The 17,533-nt window shown below is 33.0% G+C and overlaps 1 long non-coding RNA gene and 11 other non-coding genes across 12 annotated transcripts; all 12 read left to right on the top strand.

Annotated features, from left to right (window-relative positions):
• Positions 1-33: 33 nt before the first annotated feature.
• TRNAP-CGG (transfer RNA proline (anticodon CGG)) lies at positions 34-105 on the top strand. Its single transcript has one exon. It is a non-coding gene; the product is annotated as a tRNA-Pro (tRNA).
• A 1,204-nt stretch (positions 106-1,309) lies between these two features.
• On the top strand, positions 1,310-1,381 carry TRNAP-AGG (transfer RNA proline (anticodon AGG)). Its single transcript has one exon. It is a non-coding gene; the product is annotated as a tRNA-Pro (tRNA).
• A 1,587-nt stretch (positions 1,382-2,968) lies between these two features.
• TRNAP-UGG (transfer RNA proline (anticodon UGG)) lies at positions 2,969-3,040 on the top strand. The gene has a single exon. It is a non-coding gene; the product is annotated as a tRNA-Pro (tRNA).
• Positions 3,041-4,264: 1,224 nt separating this feature from the next.
• Positions 4,265-4,336, top strand: TRNAP-AGG (transfer RNA proline (anticodon AGG)). Its single transcript has one exon. It is a non-coding gene; the product is annotated as a tRNA-Pro (tRNA).
• A 680-nt stretch (positions 4,337-5,016) lies between these two features.
• TRNAP-UGG (transfer RNA proline (anticodon UGG)) lies at positions 5,017-5,088 on the top strand. The gene has a single exon. It is a non-coding gene; the product is annotated as a tRNA-Pro (tRNA).
• Positions 5,089-5,903: 815 nt separating this feature from the next.
• On the top strand, positions 5,904-5,975 carry TRNAP-AGG (transfer RNA proline (anticodon AGG)). Its single transcript has one exon. It is a non-coding gene; the product is annotated as a tRNA-Pro (tRNA).
• Positions 5,976-6,693: 718 nt separating this feature from the next.
• TRNAP-UGG (transfer RNA proline (anticodon UGG)) lies at positions 6,694-6,773 on the top strand. Its single transcript has one exon. It is a non-coding gene; the product is annotated as a tRNA-Pro (tRNA).
• A 990-nt stretch (positions 6,774-7,763) lies between these two features.
• TRNAP-UGG (transfer RNA proline (anticodon UGG)) lies at positions 7,764-7,835 on the top strand. Its single transcript has one exon. It is a non-coding gene; the product is annotated as a tRNA-Pro (tRNA).
• A 3,173-nt stretch (positions 7,836-11,008) lies between these two features.
• On the top strand, positions 11,009-17,037 carry LOC137829563 (uncharacterized). Its single transcript, XR_011084029.1, has 3 exons — positions 11,009-11,188; positions 14,206-15,609; positions 15,837-17,037. It is a non-coding gene; the product is annotated as an uncharacterized lncRNA (long non-coding RNA).
• TRNAP-AGG (transfer RNA proline (anticodon AGG)) lies at positions 12,114-12,185 on the top strand. Its single transcript has one exon. It is a non-coding gene; the product is annotated as a tRNA-Pro (tRNA).
• Positions 14,031-14,102, top strand: TRNAP-UGG (transfer RNA proline (anticodon UGG)). Its single transcript has one exon. It is a non-coding gene; the product is annotated as a tRNA-Pro (tRNA).
• Positions 15,593-15,664, top strand: TRNAP-UGG (transfer RNA proline (anticodon UGG)). The gene has a single exon. It is a non-coding gene; the product is annotated as a tRNA-Pro (tRNA).
• Positions 17,038-17,533: the final 496 nt, after the last annotated feature.

Below are 17,533 nucleotides of genomic sequence, written 5' to 3'. Positions count from 1 at the left end.
AAAATAATTTGAGTTTGGCAGACCTACCAATCTGGGCATTTGGTCTAGTGGTATGATTCTCGCTTCGGGTGCGAGAGGTCCCGAGTTCGATTCTCGGAATGCCCCAAATTTTAGAAATATTAATCTGCATTTCTGATACCTATTTAAAGTGGTCCTATAAAGAACAATAGGAGAATAGTAATTAAACTTAGGTAAATTCTTTCTGCACCTCCTTTATGTTATTCTTCCTGTGTATCCCTACCATTTGATAATCTGTATTCAATTTTTTTTTCTACAAATTTTATAATGTAAAATTAAGATTATAAAATCTAAAAGTTAAAATTTATAATTTTCAAATTGTTGATTTCTCATAGTTGAGAGTTGAAACATTAAAAGAATGCTCAATCAATAAGATTAAGAAACAAATTTTCATCATCTTAGAGGATAATGATCACATCTCACAAGAGTTGCTTAAATCACAACTTGAAAAGGGGAAATCCATGTTAATTATGTTTTTGAAAGGATGTACTCGTGTAAAAAGATATCTCATTCAAGTGATATTTTTCTATAATCACATTTATATTTAAGTGTCTTTATATAATCTCTTTAATGTACGATTGACATGTAATATATATATTGTAATAAAAAAATATAGAGAATTAATTTTTATAATATATTAAAAATAAATTACATGTAATTAATTATTTACATAAATAATAAATAGATAATTTAAAGACATTATGTATTTTAAAATAATTTATTGATCTTATTTTAAAATATTTTTACTACACTAAATATTTCAATTAATATTGTTCGTGGTAGGCATTAAACATACAAAAAAAATTAAAAATAATAAAAAAATAGTAAAAAAATCATAATTATAAAAATAATAAAATTTTACAATGTTTAAAACCAAACAAGACTATATTATAAGACCCTTAAAACAAATTTAAGTATTTTTTATTCACAAATTATATACACAAACTTACTCCTTTGACTTTTTTAAAAGTTTATTTTTCTAATGATTTAGTCTACAAAAAGAAATCAGTTATCTGAAAGGCATCAAGTGTTTGGTCTGGTTTGTTAAGCTTTGGAGAGCTTCCAAGTTCATAATCTCCATTTATTTTATTTTATTTTCATTGTTTTTTTAGGATTTGGAAACTGTCAAGCTTGACTTGGAAAGTTTAACAATAATAGACATCAGAGGCAGCATGTGAAAATGTAATATAATAATGCCTTTTAAGTCATAGTTAATCTTAAAAATGAAACCAGAGATATAACACTTTTAAAATAATTTCAAATACTTAACTATGCTCCAAATTATAAATGTGGGCATTTGGTCTAGTGGTATGATTCTCGCTTAGGGTGCGAGAGGTCCCGAGTTCAATTCTCGGAATGCCCCCAAGATTTTGTGTTTTCAAACCATTTTTTGATTTTATGCAGAACTTCATATAGAAACAAAGTTTTAAAAACAAACACATTATTATTATGCATGTGTGTCAATCTGCTCTATAAGCATAGCAACAAGAAAGCTTCCCAAGAGGCACTTAGAAGTTACTTTGATTTGCAAGCATCAATGACAACAGAGATTATGGTATATGATCTCGTGTCTCAAGTACACCATCTAAAATTTGTATTATACCATGAAGTAATGCATTACTACAAATCAGCTTGATTCAGTCTATAATGCAAAGTACAAACAGAAACACATAGCAAAACCTACACTTTTTTTTATTTACTTATATGTTATACCGAGTGTGGTTTGATCTCACCTTGAACAAGAATAAGCCTAAAGATGAGTATATAAAAAAAGAGATTCACATATCTATTACTTAAAGGTTTTGGATTGGAAATGGTGACTTAACTTTTCTATATGAAATGTTTGTGTTTGATTAGTTTTGAATCTTTTAGCATTATCCTTTAAAAGAACTCAACATTTTAGAAGCAAAGATTTAACTTCAGAACTCAACATTTTCGTAATAATGCATTTGCTCTAGTCAGAACATGATTCTTGCTTAGGTTGAGAAAGTTTCCGAGTTGATTATAGGAATGCCATATCTTTTGAAAGATTTGAAAGTTGACAAACTTGACTTGACTTGGTAATTGGTGCAGTTAAATACCAACAGGCGTCAGATTTTATTTCTAAATTTTAACCCTTTGAACCTTTGGAGTCTGACAAGCTTGTTCTTTTCATTTTGATTATTTAAACAATAATAAGCAACAGAGGCTTCATGTGAATGCCTTAGGATGCATAAAGTGATAGAAAATCAGTTTTGCTAGTGACAGCTTGCCACTGAACATGTGTAAGAATAGTGTGTCTGAAGTCATTGTTGACCTTAATAATAGAACTGCAGACAGTGTGACATGCATGAACAATTTACTTGGCCCTCACCATTTCCATGAAGGCAATTGGTTTGGTAGCATGATTCTCGCTTTGGATGCAAGCCACTTTCTAAAGTACTAGAAAACTACAAAATTTGCATAAAATTTGGCTTTTGGTCTTGTGGTATGACTCTCAGAATGCCCTACATTTTGATAATTTGGAAATTTACAAGCTTGACTAGATTTTTTAATTACCAATTAACTACCAACAACCACAAGGTATTGTTTCTAAATTAGCCTTTTGGAGCTTTGGAAGCTGACAAGCTTGACTTGTGTGTTTGTTTTGTTAAATGACCATTAGCATCAGAGGCTCCATGTGAATGTTTGTTGGGATGATTGATTGCTACATCAACAGTTTTAGCTGGAAAATTTTCAATTCCACTACCCACTGAAAAAGCAATAAAATATTATGTTGCAAGTCATAGTTGATCTTAAAATTTAAAACCAGAGGGGAAAATTAGTAAATCTCTTTTATACCTCACTGGAAAAGCAAATTATCTGGTAATTTGTACGCAATCCTAATATAGAATTGCAGACAATGCAATATGCACAGATTTTTTTGACTAAAATATAGATACAATTCACTTAGCTACCTTATCTTCAGTGTGGGCATTTGGTCTAGTGGTATGATTCTCGCTTTGGGTGCGAGAGGTCCCGAGTTCGATTCTCGGAATGCCCCATTTTTTTCATATTAATTTTGTTTTTTTTCTTACGTATGTGAATCTCTTACCAATCTATCTGGCTGCATTAGCCAAATTAAGCACAAAATCTGCTTCTCATGCCATGAGACTCTTAGCAATTGATTAGATTTATGTATCTCTCCACAAGTTTGCATGCATTGGTCACAACTCTAAGTTTGTATGTTATCTCTAAGTGTAGCAGCATTTGAACTCCAAATTTTATGATGAATGAATATTACTAAATGAAAAGGAAATAGAGTCTAGCTCAGTTGATTGAATAGAGTGTGGGTTTTGTTAAACTCTCTGACATGTGTTAAAAAACTGTTTATTCAAATTCATTAGACACTGGAATTAGCAATTGTCTAACCATATGATTTACAGCACCGAGATGTAATTTCTTAATAAGAAAATCTAGTATCATACCAGAAGAAGTCAATAAGAATACAATTCATAGGGCAGAACTTGAGCTTCAGTTATTGAATTTTTACATCGAGCTTTATCAGGGAACGGTGGAGTTAGCTAAAGAGTAGTAAAACCACGGAGAACAAAAAAGGTGTTTATATTACTGAGTTTTTAGCACTTACAGACAACTGTCCAAATCTATTATGCATAGTTGGCACCATGATTGATAACAGAGTTACATTGATTTATTGAAACAGAAGAAGAATGCAATTGTTGAATTAAACATTCACCTTCTGATTATGAATGTCCTGAATCAAGAAGACATTTTATGTGAAAAGAAAGATTATGTATTATGGTTTACAACGATCCAACAGATATATATTAGATGAAATTCTGAAACAAAGTGGACAAATCATTGCTTAAAAATACATTGCCTTGTGGCTTGAACACTGCTCTTGGAACTGTAAGGCAGAAGAACACATCTAGTTGACAAAACAGTGTAAGAATCAAACAAAAGTATGGAATTACAGATAGGAGAAGTAGTCCCTGAATCATTAATCCATGAGGGAAAAAATGAATCTCATGACATGAAAAAATCATACCAATAATGTTATAGGCAAATGCACTTAAATGATCATCCATAGTGAGAGAGGTAAATCTAATGCTTTAATTTTTGGTTGTGTAGTATCAAGCTAACTTGTGTACTTGACTGTAGTTCCATTGGTGAAAATCCAGGTGCCCCCACTGAAAGGTTCAAACGAATATAATGGGATTTTAATAAATAATACATAAACTTTACTTTGACTCAGAACATCCAATCTGGGCATTTGGTCTAGTGGTATGATTCTCGCTTAGGGTGCGAGAGGTCCCGAGTTCAATTCTCGGAATGCCCCTATGTTTTTCACATGTTTATCTGTGCCTGTGTTTTTTTATTAGGCTTAATAGTTTATCTATCTCTTAGCAGTTCAGCTCCACAGATTAGCAAGCATCAGGCACAACGCACTGAGATTGTGGCATGTGATTTTAACTCTAAGTATGCCATTTCAGCTCTGTATTCTACAGTGATTTAAAATGTTGCTTAATCAACTGTTATTTCAAAATTGAATGACTGAATAAGGAAGGAGGTAGTGAATTGTGTTGATGATGCCTAGCATGGCACCCAAAAATATGAAATTCTTATAAAGAAATTATGAGCACAATTATATATTCAAAACCACAGTACATGAAATTGGCAAGTATCTAACAAATCAAGCGCTAATGTAGCATAGAAACTGATATATGTTGCAAAACTTCATTTCCTTGCTTTCAAATGTTTTATAAGCTAATCAACAACTGTATCAGTGTTGGCAGACACCTTGCAAGAAATCACAAAGGAGCAAAATTCTCTATTGCTAGTGGATTTCAGATCACTGCACTTACGAAACAACAATAGAATTAAAAAGTAAAAATAATGTTTCAATAGTCATTTCTATGCAATCTTAATATACTGCAGCTGAGAAGGTGGCAGACATAAACAATTTTAAGTAGATGTAACATATAGATATTCTTCATTTGGCCCTTTATATTTCAATGTGGGCATTTGGTCTAGTGGTATGATTCTCGCTTTGGGTGCGAGAGGTCCCGAGTTCGATTCTCGGAATGCCCCCTTTTTTTTTCATTTTTATATCTGTCTGTAGTTTTTTGTAATTCACAAAATGCTTTAATCCGTTTATAAGTTATACAAATTTATTTATTAATAAGTATACACATTTTTTTTTGTCTCATTCATTTTTGCTGATATTTATAAATAAAGAACTATTGAAAAAGCGATTAGGTTAGGTCAGTTTCTCCCTGTTGAGGAGAAGAAAAGTGAAGAATAGAAAGGAGTGTAGACTAAGAAGTTTCGCGCTGCGAGAGGTCCAAGTTCGTTCTCCGAATGCCCTTTTTCGTTTTTTTCTGACGATTTGGAAGCTGACAAACTTGACTTAGCTTGGTAATCGCTGTAGTCAAATACCAACCAATAAACACCAGGTTTGATTTCTAATTTTAGTCTTTTCAACTTCCGGAAGTTGACGAACTTTACTTGTTAATTCGTTTAGTTAAATAATAATAAGCATCAGAGGTTGCATGTGATTGTGTTGGGTTCTTTAACTGCTTGCCACAGAAAATGTAATACAATAATTTGTTGTAAGTCGTAGTTGATAGTTAAAATATAAAACCAGAGACAGTGGTACAGGTCCGGTTGTAAAGAAAAGCAGGTAAAGAATCTAAATTAGGAGAGGTGCGCTCACACAGTTAATGCTCCATGAATTAGTAAACTCACTTTGATTAGAAAAACAGGTTGCCTTGACTTACAATTGCATATCCAGGTAAGCAAATCTGGTATGCAATCTTACCATAGAACTGAAGAGAATGGGGCATGCATATACAATTCTAAATTAAACGGACATAGATGTGACTTTGCTCCAACTCTCCCAATATGGGCATTTGGTCTAGTGGTATGATTCTCGCTTAGGGTGCGAGAGGTCCCGAGTTCAATTCTCGGAATGCCCCCTTTTCTTTTTATCTTTGCCTAAATGTCTTCATGTGTTTTTGTCATTTTGGCACAAGAAAAACACTGCATTCTCAGATAGGATAGAATACTAGAAGTTGCATTTTTTTCTAAAGAACAGGAGAAAATGCAAATCACCATCTAAACAATCAGTTTCTTTTTGTATTGTGCTTGGTTGATCACCCTAAAATAATTTTAGCAAATCAATTAATTACTTTTGGATATGATTAGCAAATAAAAAATATTGCATGGTAAGGCTTTTGATCTTGTCATCTGATTCTCACTCAGGGTGAGTTCCCAAATAACCCCAGTTAATTAATCCTCATACTTAAATACCAACTACCAATTATTCCTTAAATTTAAGCTTTTGAAGTGTGGAAGCTGACTAGCTTGACTTGTTATTTTGTATACTTATAAAACAATAAGCTTCAGGGGCCGAATGTGAATGTGTTGGAAGAATCATTAATAGTTTTAGCTGGAAGTTTTTCAGCAAAGAGTGACAACTTGCCACTGTAAGTGTAATTAAATCATATGACAATTCATGGGAAGTCTTTAAATATATAAAACCAACTCTCTTTCATATCTTGACTTGGAAAACAGTTATCTTGATTGATAATTACCCATCCAGGTAACCAAATCTTATAATTTGTATGCCGTCTAACTGTAGAACTGAAGACAATCGATGCATAAATAATGATATAGCCCCTTATATTTCAATATGGGCATTTGGTCTAGTGGTATGATTCTCGCTTTGGGTGCGAGAGGTCCCGAGTTCCCGAGTTCGATTCTCGGAATGCCCCTTTTTTTTTATTCATATTTATTTGTGCCTGTATTCTTCTCATGTGTGTGTTTGTGCATGCATTTGTTATTGACTAGGCATAAAGCATGCACTGCAATCTCAGCCTGTCAGTGAGAGAAGAATACTTGCAGTTGTGTTTCTTACACAAAAATACCAGGAGAAGATGTGAATCAATCTTAACAATCTGGCTGCATCATAGCATCCACAGTTAAGCACAAAGACTGCTTGCCATCCACAGTTAAGCACAGAGACTGCTTGCCATCCACATTCTCCAATTCAACATACGAAAAGGTACATGTGGCAAAACTTCAGTTTTTTACTTCAAATGTTGTATAAGTGAATCAACAACCGTACCGATGTTTGAGGAGTTCTTTTATTATATTAAGAAGCAAAAAACTTCTCCACACCAATGGATTTCAGCCCCCTTAATGAAATGAAAACAACATTAAAAGTACAAGTAATGTTTCAACTCCTGAAAATGAGAAATGCTATAACTTTAGTGATGTCATGCAGTAAAAGTCAGATGTAGAAGTTAGAAACAAATTTTTAACTTTAGAATCTACCTACCTTAAATTAATTTCTTCAAATTGATTGATTAGTTTTTTATAATTAGCGAACAATAGGCATTAGGGTTTATTTCTAAATTTTATCCTTTTGAAGCTTTGGATGGTGACAAGTTTTTCTTGATAGTGTGTTTGTTTAAATAATAACAAACACGATTGCCTTGGGATAAAGTGATACTCAAACAGTTTCAGCTGGGATTTTCCTGTACCAAGTAACAGCTTGCCACTGAAGAATGGGATAGAATATTGTGTCTGAAGTCAATGAGGGGTAAATTTGTAATCTCTCTTTGATATCTTAGTTTGAAAAATGAGTGACCTTTACTGTTAATTCTCTATCCAGGTAATCGTATCTGCTCATTTATTAGCAATTTTACAACTTTAATAGAAAACGAGACATAGATTTGACCTAGGCATCATTATTTCAATATGGGCATTTGGTCTAGTGGTATGATTCTCGCTTTGGGTGCGAGAGGTCCCGAGTTCGATTCTCGGAATGCCCCTCATTTTTTTGAATTTATTTGTCCTGTATTATATTTTTGTGTTTGTCCTGGACCTGGAATGGCGTTTACTTCACTCTAAGCCCCCCCTTCTTTTCAGATTTAATGTGCTGTATTATTCGAATGTGTGTTTGCCATTCTTTTTCGGAGTGTGTTCTTTACACTGACTAGGCACAATGACATGCACTACATTCTGCCCTGTTTGCCAGAAGCAGTACTCTCAGTTCTGTTTCTTCCACCTCAAGAACTGGAGAAGATGTGAACTAATCTTATAAATCTGGCAGAATTAGCCTTTACAGTTGAGGACCTAGACAGATTCCTGAGAGGCACGCAAAAGTTACTTTGATTTTTGTATCCCATGGTTTGCAAGCATCAGTTACAACACTGATATAGCAGTATGTTATCTTATATTTGTTTCAGTGTTGTACAATGAAATGATTGCTAAATCAACTATATTATTTCAAAATCTATAAGGAAAGATATTGTGAATTGTTGTTGTCTTGTCCATGAAGCCTAATTCAACTCTATAAAACAAACTTATAAGGTAAGGTTTGCACCGACTTATATACTATGAAATGTTCTTATTTCTAATCGATGTGAAATCTCTAACAATACCAACAAACTAATCTAGATATTATTTTTAAGTTTTAATATTTTAATGTCTGGAAGCTAGCAAGCTAGACCTGTTAGTTTGTGAACTTATAAAACAATATGCACAAGAGGCAGAATCTGAATGAGATGATGATATACATTAGAAGTTTTTCTCTGATAAGTGACAACTTGCCACTGAAAGTTTAATAAAATTATATGGCAAGTCTTAGGATGTCCTTAAATATAAAACCAGAGGCGTAGGCAACTCTCTTTGATACCGTGACTTGGAAAAGAAGTTATCTTAACTGAGAATTCCCCAGCCAGGTAAGCAGTTCTTACCATTTGTATGGAATGTTACTAAAGAACTGCAGACAATGTGGAATTAGAAAACAATATTAAGGGAATATCAGAGAAAGATTGGACTTAGTTCTATGTTTATGAATGTGAGCATTTGGTATCCTATATTTATGAACTTGGACATTTGATCTAGTGGTATGATTCTTGGTTTAGGTGCGAGAGGTTCCGAGTTCGATTCTCGGAAAGCCCCAATTTTTTCAGATTTGTATGTGCTTTTATTGTCCTCATTTGTGTTTTTTTCATGGACTTGGCACAAAGAAAATCACTGGATTATCACTCAGATTATATTACTTGGTGTCCCTTCTTCCACCAAAAGAACAGGAGATGTTAATCTCAGTTTTGACAATCTGGTTGTATTGGTGTTTGCGGTTGAGAACCAAGACAGGTTGGCATGAAGCACCAAGCAGCTGCTTTTGGTTTCTGCATCTCTCCCACAAGTTTTCAAGCAACAGTCCCAACACCTAGAATGTGGTTTGTGATCTTGTGTCTATATATGTCATTTGAACCTACATTCAACAATGAAGTAATATTGCTAAATCAACTACGCTATTCAGAAAAGGAAAATGAAAACCAGTATGATACCAACAATAGTTGTTATGGTTCAGTCTGTAATGCAACATACAAATTGAAGCATATTGCAAAAACTTCAGTTCTTTTTATATAAGCCAATCAACAACTGTAACAAAGTTGTGGAAATTTTACGACAGATCAAGAAGCAACAAATTCTCTATTGCTGATGGATTTCAGCTTCCTGTCCTTGTGAAACCACATTATAAATGCAAGTAATGTTTCAACTTGTGGTAAAAAAAGAGTGCTACTAATTTTTAATGATGTCACCTGGTAAAAGTCAGATGTAGAAGTTAGAAGCGAAGTTTTAACTTCTGAATCCACCCTAAACAATTTTGCGAAGTCGATTTGTTTGTTTATATTATTACTTGCAAACTACAAAATTTGTATGATAAGGTTTTGGTCTAATGGCATGATTCTCAGAATGCCTTACATTTTGATAATTTGGAAGCTAACAAGCTTGACTTGCTAATTGGTGTTTATAAATAACAACAAGCATACGGTTTACTTAAAAATAATTGCATTTTGGAGCTTTGAAGCTGATAGATTAGAGGTGTCCTGAGTTTGGATTTTGGAAGACCATTGGATTTTAAAAGCTTATGAAGATATACAATGATATCCTTCCCTAAAAAAGGACAATTAAGATTTTTTAGTTAAGTTTTTAATGGATTTATTATATAGTAAATTTTGAAAGATTTGAATTAACTTGACAGATTTAAAGGATTTGAAAAGATCTCCCAAGAAATTTTTAAAACCATCTACAAGTACAAAAGTTAATGAAAAATAATTAAAAAAAAGGACAAAGTTTGGATAAAGAAAAGATATACAATACAATATTTAAAATCCTTAAATAGGTAATTTATTTTAATTGCGTCTATTATAGCTATTCATGTATAACATTTTTTTTTCTATAAAAACTTTCATATTAAACATGTATTAACATCTTTCATATTAAACATGTATTAACATCCAACAATGTTTACAATTATAGTATTTTGTTACAAAATTAAAACTAATGGTAAAGATATTGTTTATTGGTTTAATTAGAAATGCATGATAATTACATCTTTCATTTAGAAAGTTTTGAAGTATTATTGTACATGATTTTACATTACCTTTAGTAAAGAGAGAAAATCATACATGGTGAAAGTAAAGTTAAGCAACCAACAAAAAAAAAAAAGTGTTTTCTCAAGGGTTGGGAAGGAATTGCTGAAAGAGTGTGTATTTATACATTCTACTAAAAGGTGACGTCAAGTTCTTTTTTTTTAAATAACTTATTAAAATTTGTATATATTTTAGTAATCTTTATAGAGTTAATGGATTGCACAAGGCTTGTTTATATAAATTTAAAGTTTTATTAAATATTAAATTTTTTCATAAGAAAGTATCTTAAAATTATCTGAAACCCAATTTAATACTTCGCCTTATACTTGTGTAATAAATCTTTTAAGGAAATAAAAGAATAAAAATTTCATTAGAATAAAATGTTATGTAAAATAACAAAAATTAGTATGGAGACTATGTTAAAAAAAATTATATTCTATAAACACTTAAAAAGAAAACATAAAAAAAAATGAGTATGCTACAGTCTGATAAATTAAAGTAAAACAAATATAGATGTACAATATTTAAGTGAAATCTTAACATACGAAACTTTTACACAAACTTCTCAAAAATCCCTTTCATTAACTGTTCTAGGTCAGTTTCTCTCTTTCAGGAGAAGAAAAGTGAAAAGTGGGGCGCGATAGGTTCCAACTTCATTCTCTGGATGCCCTTTTGTTATTTGACGATTTGGAACTGACAAGATTGATCTGGTAATCGCTATAGCCAACAAGCATCAGGTTTGATTTCTCAATTTTTGTTTTTTCGCGTTCCGGAAGTTGACAAATTTGACATGTTAGTTCCTTTAGTTAAATAATAATAAACATCAGAGGTTGCATGTGATTCCTTGGGATGAATGAAATTGTAGATCGACAGTTTTATCTGAAATTTTTATGTGCAAGTAACAGCTTGCCTCTGAAAATTTAATACAGTAATGTGTTGTAAGTCAAAGTTGATGATTAAAATATATCCGGAGATAATGGTACTTAAACCTTCAATGCTCCACAGTGCATTGAACACCATATCTGTAGCGAGAAAGTATATACATGAAACCAGTGTGATAAATTGTAAATTCACTTTGATAACTTGACTAGAAAAATAGGTAACCATGACTTACAATTGCCTATCCAGGTAAGAAAATCTGGTAATTTGTATGGAATCTTACCATAGAACTGTAGAGAATGTGACTTGCATATACAATTTAAATATAAAACTGACATGGATTGTGTTGGGATGAATGAGTCTTTAACTGCTTGCCACCGAAAATGTAATACAATAATTTGTTTTAAGTCGTAGTTGATACTTAAAAATATAATACCAGAGATAATGGTACAGATCCTTTATAAAGAAAAGCAGGTAAATAATCTAAATTAGGAGAGGTGCTGAGAGTTACTGCTCCATAAATAGTGCCTTGAATTGAACACCATTGTCTCCAAAACAGGATATCTGTACGGAGAAAGTTTATACATAAAACTTGAGTGGTAAATTAGTAAACTCACTTTGATGCCTTGATTGGCAAAACAGGTTGCCTTGAGTTACAATTGCATATCCAGGTAAGCAAATCTGGTATGCAATCTTACCCTTGAACTGAAGAGAATGTGGCATTCATATACAATTCTAAATTAGACTGACATAGATTTGACTTTGCCCTTATTCTCCAAATATGGGCATTTGGTCTAGTGGTATGATTCTCGCTTAGGGTGCGAGAGGTCCCGAGTTCAATTCTCGGAATGCCCCCTCTTTTTGTCTGTCTGTGCATGAATTGTCTTCATGTGTTTTTGTCATTGAGTTGGCACAAGAAAACCCTGCATTCTCGGACATGATAGAATACTTGCAGTTGCATTTTTTCTAAAGAATAGGAGAAAATTCAAATCACAATCTTAACAATCAGTTTTGTTTGTATTGTGCTTGACTGTTGATCTGTCTTTTTACATTTAAGCTCCAAGACACTTAGCATTGTTATGATTTACCTATATCTGCACGTGTTAGCAAGCATCAATTTTAACGCTAGATTGTGGTATATGATCTTAACTCATATGTGCCTCTTGAACTCTATATTCTACAATGAATTAAAATATTGCTGAATCAACTATGTTATTTCAAATTGAATAACATAATAACGAATGAGGTTGTTACGTTAAAGGTTAAGAAGAGGAAACGTAAAGGGGAATAAAACTATGAGAAAACTAGGCAAGATAAGAAAATTTCTACAATATTATTCTATGCCCTCTTTACTACACAAAAAGCCTTATATTGTTCTTGCTAGCTAGTCTCTAAGAGACAGTTGTATCCTTGTAACAAAAAACAAGGATATCAAGTTGTATCCTTAAGAGGTTGTGAGTTGTTGTTGATGATGCATGCCCCCCCCCCCCCCCCAACAATATCAAGTTCTTATGAACAAATGTATCAACACTATTAAGAAGTGGACTTAAACCTAACTAAACCTTATGAAACCGACTTATAAGATGAGATTTGTACCTACTTATAAACTATGAATTGTCCTTATCTCTAGTTGATGTGAGATTTCCAACACACCCCTTACGCCGATGCTACTAACTTGTACGTGAGACTATACATTTATGGGTGATCCAATAACACCTGATAGCGAGTGACCTGATAAGTCTAACAAACTCTCGGTGGTCGGATAGACTCTAAATAAGTCTGATACCATATTAAGAAATGGACTTAAGCCTAACTCAACCTTATAAAATCGGCTTGTAAGATGAGGTTTGCACCCACATATATATTATGAAATGTCTTTATCTCTAATCGATGTGGATTTCCAACAAACACAATTATATCTTGATATCCTTTGCAGATGTAATTAGCAAGTATCTTACAAAAACTAGGTGGAATATGTGATTAAACCAACATATCAAAACATGCGATATTGAATTTCTGATCACTGCACTTAGAAGCGATATTAGAATTGTGAAGTACAAATAATGTTTCAACTTGTGTAAGAAACCAACTTACTGATTTCATGTTTTAAAAATCAAATTTACAAGCTAGAAGCAAAGGTTTTAACTTCATAATACACCCTAAAATATTTTTAGCAAATCAATTAATTACTTTTCGATATGATTAGCAAATAACAAATACTGCATGGTAAGGCTTTTGGTCCTGTCATCTGATTCTTACTTAGGGTGTGACTTCCCAAGTAACCCTGGTTTATTAATCCTCATACTTAAATGCCAACTAGCAATTATTTCTAATTTTAAGCTTTTGAAGTATGAAAGCTGACAATCTTGACTTGTTATTTTGTATACTTATAAGCATCAGGGGCTGAATGTGAATGTGTTGGAAGGTAATTAACAGTTTTAGCTGGAAGTTTTTCAGTAAAGAGGGACACCTTGCCACTGTAAATGTAATTAAATTATATGGCAATTCATGGGAAGTCTTTAAATATATAAAACCAGAGGGGTAAGCAAACTCTCTTTCATATGTTAACTTGGAAAACAGTTATCTTGATTGATAATTACCCATCCAGGTAACCAAATCTTACAATCTATATGCAGTCTTACTGTAGAACTGAAGACAATGCATGAATAAATAATGATATAGCCCCATATATTTCAATATGGGCATTTGGTCTAGTGGTATGATTCTCGCTTTGGGTGCGAGAGGTCCCGAGTTCGATTCTCGGAATGCCCCTATGGTTTTTTTTATGGTTATTTCATATTTATCTGTGTCTGTATTATTCTCATGTGTGTGTATGTTATTTTTTTTATAAGCGCATGCATTTGTTATTGACTAGGCATAAAGCATGCACTGCATTCTCAGCCTGTCAGTCAGAGAAGAATACTTGCAGTTGTGTTTATTTTACAAAAAGACCAGAAGAAGATGTGAATCAATCTTAACTATCTGGCTGCATTATAGCATCCACAGTTAAGCACAAAGACTGCTTGCCATGCCATGAGACACTTAGTATTTGATTGACATCTGTATCTCTCTGTTAGTTTGCAAGTATCAGTCAAAACTCTGAGATTAGTATGTGATCTTGTGTTTCAATTTGAACTTTGCATTCTACAATGAAGTAATATTGTTAAATCAACTATATTATTTCAAATGGAATTAGGAAGGAGATCGTGAATTGTTGTCTTGTCCATGAGGCCTAGCATAGCAGTAAAACATATCAATTTTAAAAAACTGTATTAGCACTACTTGGACAATTATTTATTCTTGTCAGTTACACATGTAGCATTACCAAATATCTTATTTTATAATATTTAACACAGATGCGATGTGTGATAACCTGCATGTCAAATCACATGTTGTTTGCTATTATGTAATCCAGTTTGAAAAAGAAAAGAACAACTAGTATGACACCAAATTAAAATACTTCAATCAGCTTGAATCAGTCTCCAATTCAACATACAAACAGGTACATGTGGCAAAACTTCAGTTTTTTACTTCAAATGTTGTATAAGGGAATCAACAACCATACCGATGTTTGAGGAGTTCTTTTATTATATTAAGAAGCAAGAAACTTCTCCACACCAATGGATTTCAGCCCCCTTAACTTGTGAAATGAAAAAAATCATTAAAAGTACAAGTAATGTTTCAACTCCTGAAAATGAGAATGCTATAACTTTAGCGATGTCATGCAGTAAAAGTCAGATGTAGAAGTTAGAAACAAAGTTTTAACATTAGAATCTACCTTAAATTAATTTCATCAAATTGATTGATTAGTTTTTTATAATTAGCGAACAATAGGCATTAGGGATTATTTCTAAATTTTATCCTTTTGAAGCTTTGGATCTTGACAAGTTTTTCTTGATAGTTTGTTTGTTTAAATAATAACTAACATGATTGCCTTGGGATGAATAAAGTGATACAAAAACAGTTTCAGCTGGGATTTTCCTGTACCAAGTAACAGCTTGTCTTTGAAAAATGGGATAGAATAATGTGTCTGAAGTCATTGTCGACGTTTACGTATTCAACTAGAGGGGTAAATTTGTAATCTCTCTTTGGTATCTTAGTTTGAAAAATGAGTGACCTTTACTGTTAATTCTCTATACAGGTAACCGTCTCTGCTAATTTATTAGCAAGTTTACAATAATGCTACTGACAATGTGGCATGCATGAACAACTTGAATGGAAACCTAGACATAGATTTGACTCAGGCATCATCATTTCAATAAGGGCATTTGGTCTAGTGGTATGATTCTCGCTTTGGGTGCGAGAGGTCCCGAGTTCGATTCTCGGAATGCCCCAAATATTTTTAACTGTATTGTATTTGTCCTGTATTGTTTTTTTGTCCTTGTCCTGGACTTGGAATAGCGTGCAATGCACTCTAAGCCCCCGTTTGTTTCATATTAAATGTGCTGTATTATTCTCATATGTGTTTGCCATTCTTTTTCTGGGTGTGCTCGTTACATCGACTAGGTACAAAGACATGCACTAGATTCCACTCTGTTTGCCAGAAGCAGTACTCAGTTCTTTTTCTTCCACCTCAAGAACTGGAGAAGATGTGAACTAATTTATAATTCTGGCAGAATTAGCCTTTACAGTTGAGAACCTAGACAGATTCCTGAGAGGCACGCAAAAGTTACTTTGATTTTTTTATCTGTGCCATGGTTTGCAAGCATCAGTTAAACACTGATATAGTTGTAGTATGCAATCTTATATTTCTTTCCAAAAACATTTGGACTCAGCGTTGATTGCTAAATCAACTATATTATGAATGCGGGCATTTGGTCTAGTGGTATGATTCTCGCTTTGGGTGGAGGGGTCCCCAGTTGGATTCTCGGAATGCCTCCAATTTTTTCAGATTTATCTGTGATTTTGATTGTCTTCATGTCTGTTTTGTCATTGACTTGGCACAAAGAAAAGCACTGGATTGTCATTCAGATTAGAATACTTGATTTCCTTTCTTCCACCAAAAGAACAGGAGATGAGAATCACAGTTTTCACAATCTGGTTGGTTGTATTAGTCTTTGCTGTTGAGAACCAAGACAGATTGGCATGAAGCACCAAGCAGCTGCTTTGGTTTCTGTATCTCTCCCACAAGTTTTCAAGCATCAGAACCAACACCAAAATTGTTATATGTGATATTGCTAAATCAACTGTCCTTATCCTAAATTGAATAAGGAAGGAGGTTGTGAATTGTTTCCATGGTCCTGCCACCCCAAATTATAATAATCTTAGCAAACAAATGTTATAGTTGTTCTTTTAAAGTAATCAAATCCATTAGGAATTATGAAGTGTCTTATTTTATAATTTATAACACTCAGATTGAATATGTGATGTTCTAGATTCACATGCTGTTTGATTTCATTTACGGTAGTCAGAAAAGGAAAATGAAAACCAGTATAATACCAACAATAGTTACTATGGTTCAGTCTGTAATGCAAACATACAAATTGAAGCATATTGCCAAAACTTCAGTTCTCTGTATAAACCAATCAACAACTGTAACAAAGTTGGAGGAGATCAAGAAGCAACAAAGTCTCTATTGCTGATGGATTCGAGCTTCCTGTCCTTGTGAAACCACATTAAAAAGACAGGTAATATTTCAACTTGTGGTAAAAAAGAGTGCTACTAATTTTTAGTTGTCACATGGTAAAAGTCAGATGTACAAGTTAGAAGCGAAGTTTTAACTTCTGAATCCACCTTAAACAATTTTGCCAAGTCGCTTTGTTTGTTTATATTATTACTTGCAAACTACAAAATTTGTATGATAAGGTTTTGGTTTAATGGCATAATTCTCGGAATGCCTTACATTTTGAGAATTCTGAATCTTACAAGCTTGACTTACGAATTGGTGTTTATAACCAACAATCATATGGTTTATTTAAAAAAAAAATCCATTTTGGAGCTTTGAAACTATTCCAGAGTTTGGATTTTGGAAGACCATTGTATTTTAAAAGCTTATGCAGAAATACAATGATATCCTGGGAATGTAACAAGAAGTACGGTTCATTTGAATGAAAGGACGATCAAGAGACCTATGTTTATTAAACCTTTCTTCTTGAGTCAAGAGCAATGCTTCAATGTTCTCAACGGTGTAGGGATCAAGACGGGACGTGACAGAGGTGATGAACGCATCATACTCCTTCAAGATGTTCTTCTATGGAAACATT

This window comes from Phaseolus vulgaris, chromosome 7 (genome assembly GCF_000499845.2).
Source record: "Phaseolus vulgaris cultivar G19833 chromosome 7, P. vulgaris v2.0, whole genome shotgun sequence".
Classification (NCBI taxonomy): Eukaryota; Viridiplantae; Streptophyta; class Magnoliopsida; order Fabales; family Fabaceae; genus Phaseolus; species Phaseolus vulgaris.
Note: the sequence above shows the minus strand (reverse complement) of the source record. Positions and strands in the feature narration are given on the sequence as shown.